The 16042-nt window shown below is 37.1% G+C and overlaps 1 pseudogene; it reads left to right on the top strand.

Annotated features, from left to right (window-relative positions):
* Positions 1-604: 604 nt before the first annotated feature.
* On the top strand, positions 605-1963 carry LOC103218283 (epsilon-sarcoglycan pseudogene; annotated as a pseudogene).
* The last annotated feature ends 14079 nt before the right edge of the window (positions 1964-16042 follow it).

Here is a 16042-nt window from a genome sequence, read left to right as displayed (position 1 = left end):
TCCATGCTACTTTTTTGGAAAATAAGTGATAAGTAGAAGCAGAACAGGTATTTGTAATTACTCATGAGTCATTTGCTCTCACGTAATTTAATAGCCATAGATCTTTAATATTTATAGCACATGTTGAAAGCATTTAACATATGTAGTGATCTTCACCAAGTAACTCTATACTCTTCTTGAATACAAAGATGTAAATTTTGTCACCATTTATGCAACCTGCTAAAAATGTTGCTATTAATTCATGTGAATGAGTTTTTCCTCTAAGATTTTAATTAAAACACAAATGCTTTGCACACTTCAATCTGCAACATCCTCCACACGCATTTTTTAATACTGACTGATCAGTTGGATAACAGGAGGTTTATTTGTAAGATGTTTTCTCATACCTGAAAATTTCCACAAAGCAGTAATTTTTGTGTGAAAGCCCATTCAAAAGCTAAATAAGCATCACACTACAAAGTTCTCAGTGGCAATTGTGTTTTCTTTGCACTCCTGTGTACAACAAAATGTGCTCTAATAAGAAAAGAGTAAAACTGGCCAAGCTGCCAGAAAGGGAGGGGAGGGGAGGGGAGAATTGAGGACTACGGGCCTCGTCAGCCCAATAATGAAATTGCCCTGGCAGTGGGATCCTGGAGACCCCTGTGCTTGCATAGGATAAGTTCAGGGGACACGCAGGATGAGCCTGTGGTGGTTGTCACATTCTTGATGACAGTATTCATTATTTTCTCTAAGGTGCACTCTGATCAGAATGCATACCAATCTGTAAGTGTCCTTTTGGTTTATGCTTTGGAACAAGTATTTTAAGGGGAAATTTCCACCTCACCAAAACCTGGTGAGATTAGTGATGATCCCAAAGCATTTAAAACAAATTGAAAGGGTTATTTAGAAAGACCTGGATGGCTCCTCTACATCCAAAGAACACCATATAGTGAGAGAGTCCTTATGACTCTCCGACAATTTAAAATGTGGAGAAACCAACAACTATTGATATAATTGCCTACAATAGGTGCACCTTTGAGACTGCAAGGAATAATTGGATAATATAATGTCAACAGAGGACTTCCTGTTGCCATATCACAAGCAGAAATCTTCATTAAAAATACAAATGTGTAAGAAATATTGGCCAGGAAGGCTCTTGGAAACTCTGTCAGGGTGGAGAAAAATGTGCTGTGGCCAGAGGGACTGAATGCCATAAACATCACGTGGCCCTCGATAGGGGCAGCAGGGTTCTGCTTCCTATTAATGGCCTAAAGGGGGGCGTTTTTGTCAGGATTGGTGCCGATGTCCCATTTTCTTCTTGATTACAAGATGTTGAAAATCCACAGAATTGAGATGCAGTCAAGAAATGGAGCCTGTAATAACATGTGCTAAAACATTTTGTACCCCATTTTACATTGACTAGTGCGAAATTTCATTTGGTTGATAAAACAAAGCAAGTGACCACCTATCCAGAAGTGATTCATGGAGGGGGAATTTTAGTGATGATGGAGAGTACAAACCCTTTTCAAAATGATTGTCTGAAAAGCAGACAAGTACATGGATTTCTTAATTATACTGGCTGTGTCCTCAGCAGTAGCACTGGTCCTCTTTCTAGTACCTCCTTACATCATGCACTGTCGACAGGAAGGAGTAGAAAAGAGAAACATGCAAACACCAGACATTCAACTAGTCCATCACAGTGCTATTCAGAAATTTGCCAAGGAGCTTCAAGACACATCCAAGAGTAGAGAGACACCATGGCCCCCATCAACATTTCCTATGTCTCACTTGTAACTGGTGAAATCATACCTCCCCTGTACACAGACAACCATGATAGCACTAATATGCCACTGGTGCAAATGCAGAATTTGTGACATCCAATTCAGATTCCTCAACAGCAGAGTACAAGTAAATGTCATCCCTGAAGAAAGAGAACTGACCAAAGCATGAATTCATAATCAGACAATATAGCAATGATATCATATTTCTTTTCCCTTCCAATAATGCATGAGCTTTTCTGGCATATAGTGCGTATGTTCATGGTATTAACTGTAGCAGATATTATAATACAATATAACTTACATTTTACTAATGTACTTTTTGCTTAAAGCATTATTGACAATTTGGAAAACACTGATGAATTCATATTTGTTACAATTAAAAGTGATCTTTAAAATAAATATTATCAATTAAAAACAGAATGTAGAAATCTATGAGCTAACCAGGTAATTCTAGCTGAGACAACTAGAATTTGAGACAAAACCGTGTCACAAGTGGGAAAGTCAACATTAATCAAGAACCAGCATCATCAAAACATGTATTATCGAAATCAAAGCTATGTATAACTTTGGATTTCTACAAGAGTTGTTATTCAACGCAGAATGCTTTACCCATTAATTTTAACGATAAAAAGTAACTCCTATTCAACCCTAAATCTAAATTATGCCAGAGCTTTCTAGAATAATACAACTACTTCAGAATGTTATTGTGTATTTTAAAATTCTACATTCTAATAATTTTCAAATATCTATTAAAGGTACTTCAAGTGGCTAAACTTTCCAGAACAGTAGCACAAATACAGTAATATAATATCATCACTATATTCTTCAGAATCTTAAAAACAGCGATGACAAAGCACATCCTTTGTTCTTTTGAAACATTCTTCACAGGCAACTTTTCAGCTGTGTCATTTTTGCTATTATAAGCTATTATTATGTTATATATTCTTTCACCAATCAGTTTTCTAATACCAGTAAGAGTTCATCAATAATTGTGGGCCATTCCAAAGCAAACATAAAAATTTTTCTAGATCCATTTTTCAAAAGAGAAGTGTGTATTTTCCTAAAGGGATGAAAGAGAAATGTCTGATTAACTGACACTCCGAAATCATTCCTGAGCAATCTGTTAGAATTTCTTTCCCTTTACAATGTTTTCTATTCTATGCTATCAAGAACTATGAATCATAATTTCTGGCAGCTAAATCCAAAAAGGGTGAGAGGTTCTATTAGCATCCTAAAAATATGCATGTCCTAATGCTCTCTTAAAATATGTCTGCTCAGAGAAGTTTCAGATTTTCTCAGCCAAGCAAAATGACATTAACTAAGACCCTGGCATGAAGATTTGCTTATTTTAGTCTGCTTAACATTGTAACCACAGCACAAAAATATTGCTACTCAATGGCAGATAAGTTATTCTCTCACATTTTCGCTTATTGTTTATTAATATCACATGATAAACTATCAAATCACTTATGATCACTAATTACTTTGATAATTCAATTATAAAGACAAACTAAAATGGTATTAGAATTAGTTCTTCTCAAGATAAGATAGCATTCTTTCAGTTTTAAAGGAGTCTGGTTAAAATTATTCAGCTCAAGCTAGGAATAATTGAAGACAATTGACAATTTAAATCAAGACAGCATAATCCGTCTACATCAGTTGCTGATAAACTTCTGAAAAAAAGTCAAAAGTGATACTAACTTTTTTTTTTTTTTTAATATTCAGCATTCCTCAAGGACATTTAACTTTATTTGTCTTTTTCCTCGGAAAGTTTACTACAGGATTCCAGGAAGAATTTCCTAAAAGGGAACAATATCCGACAGCGTATTTAGCTGACTTGCCATAAAGGATGAGTAGAGTGCAGAGAAGGTCAGAGCTAAGTCAAAGGAGGATGTCTTGTTATTTTGACTGTACACCTTTGAGGCAAAGGCCTAATACCTTTACAGAAAATAAAATGCAACAAACTTAATACTTTTCTCTGCTAGAGACAAGAGGACAAGGGTCATGTAATTGCATATATTGCATATCTTGTATTGTTTCGCTCATTTTCTCCTTTTAATAGAAAATAACAAATTAGTCAAGGAAACACTGCCAACTGTTTCATTTCATATGTTAACTAGTATATTTATATGCTTCCAAAAATATAGACTTTAAGCAAGATAAAATGGAAATGTTTAATGGATTCACTGGGAAAACCTGAAGAAATTTTTTAGTAGCAAAAGTACACAAAAACAGTAGCAAAGTACACAAAGAATTCTAGAAACAACTCTAACATTTTTTTTATGGTGGAATAGTACACCATTGTGTCTCATACTGGTATTTGATAATTTTTTTTTTTCAATTTGGTCAAATCCCCTTTTTATTTTTATTGTTTCACTTAAAATTGTGTAAAATTTTACTTTTATTTGAATAGTTGTCTACCAATGCTATGATTTCAGCAACTTGATGAAAAAAATCGATCTATCATTTGATTTTTAGGACTATTATTTTGTGGGCTTATTTTTTGCTCCATTTCATTTTTAAATTAATATAAATTAAATTGACTTTTGGGAGATGTATATTGCTATGAATATTGAGACATGAACAGATTAGTGTAAACACCATCACAATCAGGATACAGAACAGTTCCATCTCTTAAAAAACTCCCATGCTACCTCCTTGTAGTCCCCTTCCTTGACTCCTAATCCCTAACAACTGTAGTTCTGTTCTTATTATTCTTTTGTTTTTGGAGAATGTCACACAGTTCTGTTCTTCATTATCATTCTTCTGCTTTTTGAGAATGTCATGTAAAGGGAATCAGACAATATGTAAACTGTTGAGACTGAGTTTCTTAACATGGCATAATACTTTTGAGAATTATCTAAATTGTTCGGTTATCAATAATTCATTTCTTTGTGTTACTGAATAATATTTCATTGTATAGCTATACCATGATTTGTTTTTCCATTCACTTACTGAAAAAGACTGGGTTATTTCCAGTTTAGGGCACATGTAATTAAAGATGCTATAAACATTCATGTACAGGTTTTGTGAAAACACAGGTTTTCACTTTACTTAAAAAATAAAACAAAATAAAATAAAATAAAATAAAAATACCACGAGAGGAACTGCTGGGTTATGTAATAGGGACATGTTTAGCTTTACAATAAACTGCCAAACTGTTTTCAAAATGGCTGTCATATTTGGCATTGCGATCAGTGATGTATGAGCATTCCAGTTGCTCCACTTTCTTGTCAGCACTTGATATTGTCAGTATAGTCATTCTAATAAATGTATATTAGTATCTTTCACTATTAAGTATTATATTAGCTTGTAGATGTCCTTTATCAGACTGAAGAACTTTCCTTCAATTCCTAATTTGCTCAGAGTTTTCATTATGTATGAATATTAAATATTTTAAAAACTTTTTGTATTAATAGATATTATGTAATTTTTCTTCTTTAGACTATCAGATATATTTTATTGATTGATCGTCAAATACTAAACCAATCTTTCACTCATTAGATGAATACTACTTGGTCACATTATATTATTCTTTTATACATTGCTAGATTCAATTTGCTAGTATTTTGATGATTTTGCATTTATGTTCATGAGTGATACTGATCTGAAGTTTTGGGATATTTTCTTCTTGTCACAGTAATGCTCATCTCATAAAATGATGTAGGAAATGTTCCTCCTTTTCAAGAGATGATGTAGACTTGGGTTTATTTCTTCTTTATATGTGTGGTAAATTTTAGCAATAAGGTCATCTAGTCCTGGAAATTTCTTTTTCACAAGATTTTAATAATGGGTTAGGAAGTTTAATAATTACCAAACTATTAAGGTTATCTATTTCACTCTAAAAGAGATTTTAGAGGTTTTTGGTTTTGGAATAATCGTTCATTTCACCTAACCTACTGAATTATGTATTATACATAGATTTATTCATAATATCCATTTTATCCTTTTTATATCTACAAAGAATGGGGTGATACTCATTTTTTAATCCTTGTTATTGATCACTGTATCTGCCCTCTTTTTCTGCCATAGGTATATCAATTTTAGTTTGCTTTTTTATGATTTTGCCTTTTGGTTTTATTGATTTTTCTGTTTTCTGTTTTCTGTTTCATTGATTTGTGCTCTTATATTTATTGCTTTTTATTTCTATTTGGTTTAGTCTACTTTGTACTTTTCTGTTTTCTTAAGATGGAAGCTCACTTTGATTTGAAACCTTTCTTGTTTTCCAACATAGGCATTTAACGCTATAAATCTTCCTCTGAACATTGCATTAAGTGCATGCCATACATTTCAACATGTTATATATTTATTTTCCTTGAGTTCAAAATATTTACAAATTTCTCTTGAGACTTTCTCTTCAATGTAAAGATTTTATGGGCATGTATTGTTTAATTTCCAAGTGTTGAGATTTTCTAGTTATTTTTATGTTATTAATTTCTAATTTAATTCCATTGTTTTCAGAGAACATACTTTGTGTGATTTCAATTAGTTCAAATTTGTTAAAGTTTGTTTTATGACTCAGTATATGCCTATCTTTGTGAATTTGGTACGTTATACTTGAAGAGAAAGTGTGCTCTTCTGTTTTTTGGGGGAGTGCCCTGTTTATGTCAACTAGATCCAGTTAATTCATGATAAAAATCCTTGCTGATTCTATTAGTGTTACTGATTCTATTACTACTTCTGATTCTAAGAAAGGAATGTTGAAGTCTCCACTATAAGTGTGGATCTGTCTATCTCTCTTTCAGTTCTGTCAATTTTATCTTTTGAAGTGCTGTTGTTTGCCAATACACTTTTAAGATGGTTGTGTCCTCTAAGTTGATTTGCCTCTCTATAATCATGTACTGTGCCTCTTTATTCTAGGTAATTTTCTTTGCCCTGAAGTCTACTTTTTGTGACATTAACACGGTAACTCCTGGTTTCTGTCTTTTGATTAGTGTTTGCATAGTGTATCTGTTTTTACCCTCTTATTTTTCTCATACCAATATTATTATATTTGACATGAGTTTTTCATATGCAACATGTATTTGTGTCATTTTTAACTGATTCTGAAAATCTGTCTTTTAATTGATATGAGAGCTTTTACATTTGTTATAATTATTGATATATTTAGGTTTAGATTCTACCACTATATTATTTGCTTTCTGTTTTCTTCCCTCTGTTTTTTAACTCTCAGTTGTCCTTTTTCTGTTTTCTTAATTATTATTTGATTTTTTAGTATTTCACTGCAATTAATTTTTTGAACTATTACTCTTTGTATGTTTTGCTTGTTTGGTTTTCAGTGGTTGCTCTGGGCATTACAATACATATTTAACTTTTAACTGCTTAGACTCAATATTTCACCACTTGAAGTAGAATGTAGATACAAGATCAGTCCACTTATTTTTGGCCTCCATGATTTTAGGTGAGAAAACTGCAGCCATTTGAATATCCTACTAAAAAAATTGTTTTTCTAGTTGTTTCTAAGATTTTTTTCTTTGTTGTTAGTGTTTGCAATTTGATTATGACATTTCTGAGTTGGGATTAAATGTTTATCTTTGTATGGCCTACTGAACTTCTTGAATTTGTAGGTTTATATCTTTCATCATATTTGAGAAACTTTCAGCTATCATTTCTTCAAATTTTTTTTCTGTACTACCTTCTTGTCATGACCTTCTGGGTGGGACTCCCATGGCATGAAAATTAGACCTGTTGGTATAGCACAAGAAGTTCCTAAAGCTGTTTATTTTTTCTCTTTTTTCTGTTCTTTAGATTAACTTCCATTGATTTATCCTCAGATTCATTGACTCTTTTCTCTTTCATCTCCAATATACTATTGCGTCCATCCAGTGAAGGTTGTGTTTCTTTGCTTAGAGTTTTTCTTTTTGTTTGCTTATTTTTGGAGAGTGTGGAAGTTATATTTTTATTTATAGAATTTCCACTTAATACTTCTTTATCTCTTCTAATTATTTGCTTAGATTTTCTTTACATTTGTTTCAAGAGTGTACATACTTTGAACATTTTTATAATAACTGCTTTAAGTCTTTGTCAGATAATTCCAACATTTCAATACTGGAGTTTATCTTTTATCTTTACCAGTGTGAGTTGAGGTTTTCCTGGGTTCTTGTTTGTCAATTAACTACGTATTGTCTTCTGGATGCTTTGGATACTTTCTTATGGGACAATGAGTCCTGTTTAAACCTTATAGAAAATGTCGATATTTTGCTTTAGCAATCAGCCCAGTTGGATTCAGTCCCTGCATCCTGATCAGCCTTCTGTGGTTGTGGTTTCAAAGTACATTTCAGTTTTGTGGTTTCAAAGTACATTTCAGTTTTCAATGCCTTTGCAGTGCTAGTCACATCTGCCTTGTGTGTTTGTCACCTAGTGACTAGTCCAAGAAGTGGGCAGAAGCCCATTTCAAAGTTTCATTCTCAAAATACATGGTATACTGTTTAGGATTAGATCCATGCACTTGCAGCTCAAGGGTGAATCCCAGAATTTATAAACAATTTTAAAGAATTGATTTTTCAAGTTCCTATGCCTCCATTATCTCCCTTTCTGGTTTCCTTTTCAGTTCCCCAGAAAGTATGGTCTTTAGCCATGCTATACTGACACACACTTCCCATGAATGCATATGCATCCAGGACCAAGCAAAAGGAGTACAAAGAAAGAAAAGAAAAGAAAAGAAAAGAAAAAAAGAAAAGAAAAGAAAAGAAAAGAAAAGAAAAGAAAGATTAGATGTTCCTATTTCTCAAAGTTTAAAGCACACTGTAGGTTCCTGCTGCCACAACTGTTGCTACCAGAAGTTCTGTATACTGCTCATGGAACAAGAACTAAAAGGCTTTTCTCCAAGTTCTCTCTCTCAGTGTTGATGCTTACTTCCATATTTTGCACTACTTGAACCCAGGCTGGGGTAGACACCAGAAAAATAGTAAATACACTGTCCATTCAGTGATACTTCAAATTCTAGTCAGAGTCCTCAAATAACTGTTCCACTATTCTGATAAGGTTTTATAGCTGCATTTAGTGAGAATGACAGATTGGAGTGTGCTTACCCCATTTTACCCAGAACTGGAATCTTCGAGTGGGTTTTTTTTAATTAAGCTTATAAATAGCACTGTTACTTTATAATTAGTCTACATAAAAAGCTTATCTGGATAAGTGTTAAAAACAGATGAATAAAGAAGAAAAGAGAAAAAAAGGAAGGGATGGGGTGAGGGAGAGAAAGAAGAAAAGAGAGAAGGGAAAGAAGGAAAAAGAAAGGAAAAAGAGAAAGGAAAGGAAGAAGGAGAGGAGAGAGGTGAAAGAGAAATAAAGAAAGAGTAATAAAAAATAAGAAGGAGCTGGGTGCTTTATCTCAGGCCTGTAGTCCCAGCACTTTGGGAGGATGAAGCAGATGAATCACTTGAACCCAGGAGTTTGAGAGCAGCCTGGGCAACATGGCAAAACCCCATCTCTACAAAAAATACAAAAATTAGCTGGGCATGGTGGCTTCTGCCTATGGTCCCAGTCACTCAGGAGGCTGAGGTGGGAGGATCGCTTGAGCCCAGGAGGTGGAGGCTGCAGTGAGCTGTGTTCACACCACTGCATGCCAGGTGGGTGGCAAAGTGAGACTGTCTCTAAAAATGAAAAGAAAAGAAGGAAGACAGAAAAGGAAAGAATCAAGAAAGAAAGGGAAGAAGGAGAGAGAGAAGGAAAGAGGTGAAAAAGAAAAATGAGTGAAAAAAGCAAGAAAGAAGAAGAAACTGGAAAGGTAGGAAAAAAAGAAGAAAAGATCCAAGAGGGAGAGAAGAAGAGAGAAATAATAGAAATACAGATATTAGGGTGGAGCAAGATGGCCGAATAGGAACAGCTCCAGTCTCCAACTCCCAGCGCGAGCGACACAGAAGACCGGTGATTTCTGCATTTTCAACTGAGGTACTGGGTTCATCTCACTGGGGAGTGCCAGACGATCGGTGCTGGTCAGCTGCTGCAGCCCGACCAGCGAGAGCTGAAGCAGGGTGAGGCATTGCCTCACCTGGGAAGCGCAAGGGGGAAGGGAATCCCTTTTCCTAGCCAGGGGAACTGAGACACACAACACCTGGAAAATCGGGTAACTCCCACCCCAATACTGCGCTTTAAGCAAACAGGCACACCAGGAGATCATATCCCACACCTGGCCGGGAGGGTCCCACACCCACGGAGCCTCCCTCATTGCTAGCACAGCAGTCTGTGATCTACCGGCAAGGCAGCAGCGAGGCTGGGGGAGGGGCGCCCGCCATTGCTGAGGCTTAAGTAGGTAAACAAAGCTGCTGGGAAGCTCGAACTGGGTGGAGCTCACAGCAGCTCAAGGAAACCTGCCTGTCTCTGTAGACTCCACCTCTGGGGACAGGGCACAGTAAACAATAACAACAGAAAGCTCTGCAGACGCAAACGACTCTGTCTGACAGCTTTGAAGAGAGCAGTGGATCTCCCAACATGGAGGTTGAGATCTGAGAAGGGACAGACTCCCTGCTCAAGTGGGTCCCTGACCCCTGAGCAGCCTAACTGGGAGACATCCCCCACTAGGGGCAGTCTGACACCCCACACCTCACAGGGTGGAGTACACCCCTGAGAGGAAGCTTCCAAAGCAAGAATCAGACAGGTACACTCGCTGTTCAGAAATATTCTATCTTCTGCAACCTCTGCTGCTGATACCCAAGCAAACAGGGTCTGGAGTGGACCTCAAGCAATCTCCAACACACCTACAGCTGAGGGTCCTGACTGTTAGAAGGAAAACTATCAAACAGGAAGGACACCTACACCAAAACCCCATCAGTACATCACCATCATCAAAGACCAGAGGCAGATAAAACCACAAAGATGGGGAAAAAGCAGGGCAGAAAAGCTGGTAATTCAAAAAATAAGAGCGCATCTCCCCCGGCAAAGGAGCGCAGCTCATCGCCAGCAACGGATCAAAGCTGGACGGAGAATGACTTCGACGAGATGAGAGAAGAAGGCTTCAGTCCATCAAATTTCTCAGAGCTAAAGGAGGAATTACGTACCCAGCGCAAAGAAACTAAAAATCTTGAAAAAAAAAGTGGAAGAATTGATGGCTAGAGTAATTAATGCAGAGAAGGTCATAAACGAAATGAAAGAGACGAAAACCATGACACGAGAAATACGTGACAAATGCACAAGCTTCAGTAACCGACTCGATCAACTGGAAGAAAGAATGTCAGTGATTGAGGATCAAATGAATGAATGAAGCGAGAAGAGAAACCAAAAGAAAAAAGAAGAAAAAGAAATGAACAAAGCCTGCAAGAAGTATGGGATTATGTAAAAAGACCAAATCTACGTCTGATTGGGGTGCCTGAAAGTGAGGGGGAAAATGGAACCAAGTTGGAAAACACTCTTCAGGATATCATCCAGGAGAACTTCCCCAACCTAGTAGGGCAGGCCAACATTCAGATCCAGGAAATACAGAGAATGCCACAAAGATACTCCTCGAGAAGAGCAACTCCAAGACACATAATTGCCAGATTCACCAAAGTTGAAATGAAGGAAAAAATCTTAAGGGCAGCCAGAGAGAAAGGTCGGGTTACCCACAAAGGGAAGCCCATCAGACTAACAGCAGATCTCTCGGCAGAAACTCTTCAAGCCAGAAGAGAGTGGGGGCCAATATTCAACATTCTTAAAGAAAAGAATTTTAAACCCAGAATTTTATATCCAGTCAAACTAAGTTTCATAAGTGAAGGAGAAATAAAACCCTTTACAGATAAGCAAATGCTTAGAGATTTTGTCACCACTAGGCCTGCCTTACAAGATACCCTGAAGGAAGCACTAAACATGGAAAGGAACAACCGGTACCAGCCATTGCAAAAACATGCCAAAATGTAAAGACCATCAAGGCTAGGAAGAAACTGCATCAACTAACGAGCAAAATAACCAGTTAATATCATAATGGCAGGATCAAGTTCACACATAACAATCTTAACCTTAAATGTAAATGGACTAAATGCTCCAATTAAAAGACACAGACTGGCAAACTGGATAAAGAGTCAAGACCCATCAGTCTGCTGTATTCAGGAGACCCATCTCACACGCAGAGACATACATAGGCTCAAAATAAAGGGATGGAGGAAGATTTACCAAGCAAATGGAGAACAAAAAAAAGCGGGGGTTGCAATACTAGTCTCTGATAAAACAGACTTTAAACCATCAAAGATCAAAAGAGACAAAGAAGGCCATTACATAATGGTAAAGGGATCAATTCAACAGGAAGAGCTAACTATCCTAAATATATATGCACCCAATACAGGAGCACCCAGATTCATAAAGCAAGTCCTTAGAGACTTACAAAGAGACTTAGACTCCCATACAATAATAATGGGAGACTTCAACACTCCACTGTCAACATTAGACAGATCAACGAGACAGAAAGTTAACAAGGATATCCAGGAATTGAACTCATCTCTGCAGCAAGCAGACCTAATAGACATCTATAGAACTCTCCACCCCAAATCAACAGAATATACATTCTTCTCAGCACCACATCGTACTTACTCCAAAATTGACCACGTAATTGGAAGTAAAGCACTCCTCAGCAAATGTACAAGAACAGAAATTATAACAAACTGTCTCTCAGACCACAGTGCAATCAAACTAGAACTCAGGACTAAGAAACTCAATCAAAACCGCTCAACTACATGGAAACTGAACAACCTGCTCCTGAATGACTACTGGGTACATAATGAAATGAAGGCAGAAATAAAGATGTTCTTTGAAACCAATGAGAACAAAGATACAACATACCAGAATCTCTGGGACACATTTAAAGCAGTGTGTAGAGGGAAATTTATAGCACTAAATGCCCACAAGAGAAAGCAGGAAAGATCTAAAATTGATACTCTAACATCGCAATTAAAAGAACTAGAGAAGCAAGAGCAAACACATTCGAAAGCTAGCAGAAGGCAAGAAATAACTAAGATCAGAGCAGAACTGAAGGAGATAGAGACACAAAACCCCTCCAAAAAATCAATGAATCCAGGAGTTGGTTTTTTGAAAAGATCAACAAAATTGACCACTAGCAAGACTGATAAAGAAGAAAAGAGAGAAGAATTAAATCAACGCAATTAAAAATGATAAAGGGGATATCACCACCGACCCCACAGAAATACAAACTACCATCAGAGAATACTATAAACACCTCTATGCAAATAAACTGGAAAATCTAGAAGAAATGGATAATTTCCTGGACACTTACACTCTTCCAAGACTAAACCAGGAAGAAGTTGAATCCCTGAATAGACCAATAGCAGGCTCTGAAATTGAGGCAATAATTAATAGCCTACCAACCAAAAAAAGTCCAGGACCAGATGGATTCACAGCTGAATTCTACCAGAGGTACAAGGAGGAGTTGGTACCATTCCTTCTGAAACGATTCCAATCAATAGAAAAAGAGGGAATCCTCCCTAACTCATTTTATGAGGCCAACATCATCCTGATACCAAAGCCTGGCAGAGACACAACAAAAAAAGAGAATTTTAGACCAATATCCCTGATGAACATCGATGCAAAAATCCTCAATAAAATACTGGCAAACCGGATTCAGCAACACATCAAAAAGCTTATCCACCATGATCAAGTGGGCTTCATCCCTGGGATGCAAGGCTGGTTCAACATTCGCAAATCAATAAACATAATCCAGCATATAAACAGAACCAAAGACAAGAACCACATCATTATCTCAATAGATGCAGAAAAGGCTTTTGACAAAATTCAACAGCCCTTCATGCTAAAAACGCTCAATAAATTCGGTATTGATGGAACGTACCTCAAAATAATAAGAGCTATTTATGACAAACCCACAGCCAATATCATACTGAATGGGCAAAAACTGGAAAAATTCCCTTTGAAAACTGGCACAAGACAGGGATGCCCTCTCTCACCACTCCTATTCAACATAGTGTTGGAAGTTCTGGCTAGGGCAATCAGGCAAGAGAAAGAAATCAAGGGGATTCAGTTAGGAAAAGAAGAAGTCAAATTGTCCCTCTTTGCAGATGACATGATTGTGTATTTAGAAAACCCCATTGTCTCAGCCCAAAATCTCCTTAAGCTGATAAGCAACTTCAGCAAAGTCTCAGGATACAAAATTAATGTGCAAAAATCACAAGCATTCTTATACACCAGTAACAGACAAACAGAGAGCCAAATCAGGAATGAACTTCCATTCACAATTGCTTCAAAGAGAATAAAATACCTAGGAATCCAACTTACAAGGGATGTACAGGACCTCTTCAAGGAGAACTACAAACCACTGCTCAGTGAAATAAAAGAGGACACAAACAAATGGAAGAACATACCATGCTCATGGATAGGAAGAATCAATATCGTGAAAATGGCCATACTGCCCAAGGTAATTTATAGATTCAATGCCATCCCCATCAAGCTACCAATGAGCTTCTTCACAGAATTGGAAAAAACTGCTTTAAAGTTCATATGGAACCAAAAAAGAGCCCGCATCTCCAAGACAATCCTAAGTCAAAAGAACAAAGCTGGAGGCATCACGCTACCTGACTTCAAACTATACTACAAGGCTACAGTAACCAAAACAGCATGGTACTGGTACCAAAACAGAGATATAGACCAATGGAACAGAACAGAGTCCTCAGAAATAATACCACACATCTACAGCCATCTGATCTTTGACAAACCTGAGAGAAACAAGAAATGGGGAAAGGATTCCCTATTTAATAAATGGTGCTGGGAAAATTGGCTAGCCATAAGTAGAAAGCTGAAACTGGATCCTTTCCTTACTCCTTATACAAAAATTAATTCAAGATGGATTAGAGACTTAAATGTTAGACCTAATACCATAAAAATCCTAGAGGAAAACCTAGGTAGTACCATTCAGGACATAGGCATGGGCAAAGACTTCATGTCTAAAACACCAAAAGCAACGGCAGCAAAAGCCAAAATTGACAAATGGGATCTCATTAAACTAAAGAGCTTCTGCACAGCAAAAGAAACTACCATCAGAGTGAACAGGCAACCTACAGAATGGGAGAAAATTTTTGCAATCTACTCATCTGACAAAGGGCTAATATCCAGAACCTACAAAGAACTCAAACAAATTTACAAGAAAAAAACAAACAACCCCATCAAAAAGTGGGCAAAGGATATGAACAGACATTTCTCAAAAGAAGACATTCATACAGCCAACAGACACATGAAAAAATGCTCATCATCACTGGCCATCAGAGAAATGCAAATCAAAACCACAATGAGATACCATCTCACACCAGTTAGAATGGCGATCATTAAAAAGGCAGGAAACAACAGGTGCTGGAGAGGATGTGGAGAAATAGGAACACTTTTACACTGTTGGTGGGATTGTAAACTAGTTCAACCATTATGGAAAACAGTATGGCGATTCCTCAAGGATCTAGAACTAGATGACCCAGGCTGATATGACCCAGCCATCCCATTACTGGGTATATACCCAAAGGATTATAAATTATGCTGCTATAAAGACACATGCACACGTATGTTTATTGCAGCACTATTCACAATAGCAAAGACTTGGAATCAACCCAAATGTCCATCAGTGACAGATTGGATTAAGAAAATGTGGCACATATACACCATGGAATACTATGCAGCCATAAAAAAGGATGAGTTTGTGTCCTTTGTAGGGACATGGATGCAGCTGGAAACCATCATTCTTAGCAAACTATCACAAGAACAGAAAACCAAACACCGCATGTTCTCACTCGTAGGTGGGAACTGAACAATGAGATCACTTGGACTCAGGAAGGGGAACATCACACACCGGGGCCTATCATGGGGAGGGGGGAGGGGGGAGGGATTGCATTGGGAGTTATACCTGATGTAAATGACGAGTTGATGGGTACAGCACACCAACATGGCACAAGTATACATATGTAACAAACCTGCACGTTGTGCACATGTACCCTACAACTTAAAGTATAATAATAAATAAATTTAAAAAAAAAAAAAAGAAAGACAGATATTAATATCAAACACCTGACTGAAGGTAGATAAAGCTGAAACAGGAAAGGTTCCCTTGTCCCCCTCACAGAGTGTGTGATGGGGGTGTGGCTCACTTCTTCCATGCCCCCCTGCTCAAATCTCTAGGGAAGCAAATAGACAGGCAGGCTGTGGGGTTCCAACCCCATGGCAGTGTCGAGGGGTGAATGTTGACAGCTCCTGAAGCCCTAGTGGGCGTGTGTTACAGGGTGCTCTGTTAGTTTGCCATCAATAAGCAGCTTGTGTTAACCAGCTGAATTAGATTCTCTACCATGCCGCAAGGACAGAAGGCTTTC

Source organism: Chlorocebus sabaeus, chromosome 10 (genome assembly GCF_047675955.1).
Source record: "Chlorocebus sabaeus isolate Y175 chromosome 10, mChlSab1.0.hap1, whole genome shotgun sequence".
Taxonomy (NCBI): Eukaryota; Metazoa; Chordata; class Mammalia; order Primates; family Cercopithecidae; genus Chlorocebus; species Chlorocebus sabaeus.
Note: the sequence above shows the minus strand (reverse complement) of the source record. Positions and strands in the feature narration are given on the sequence as shown.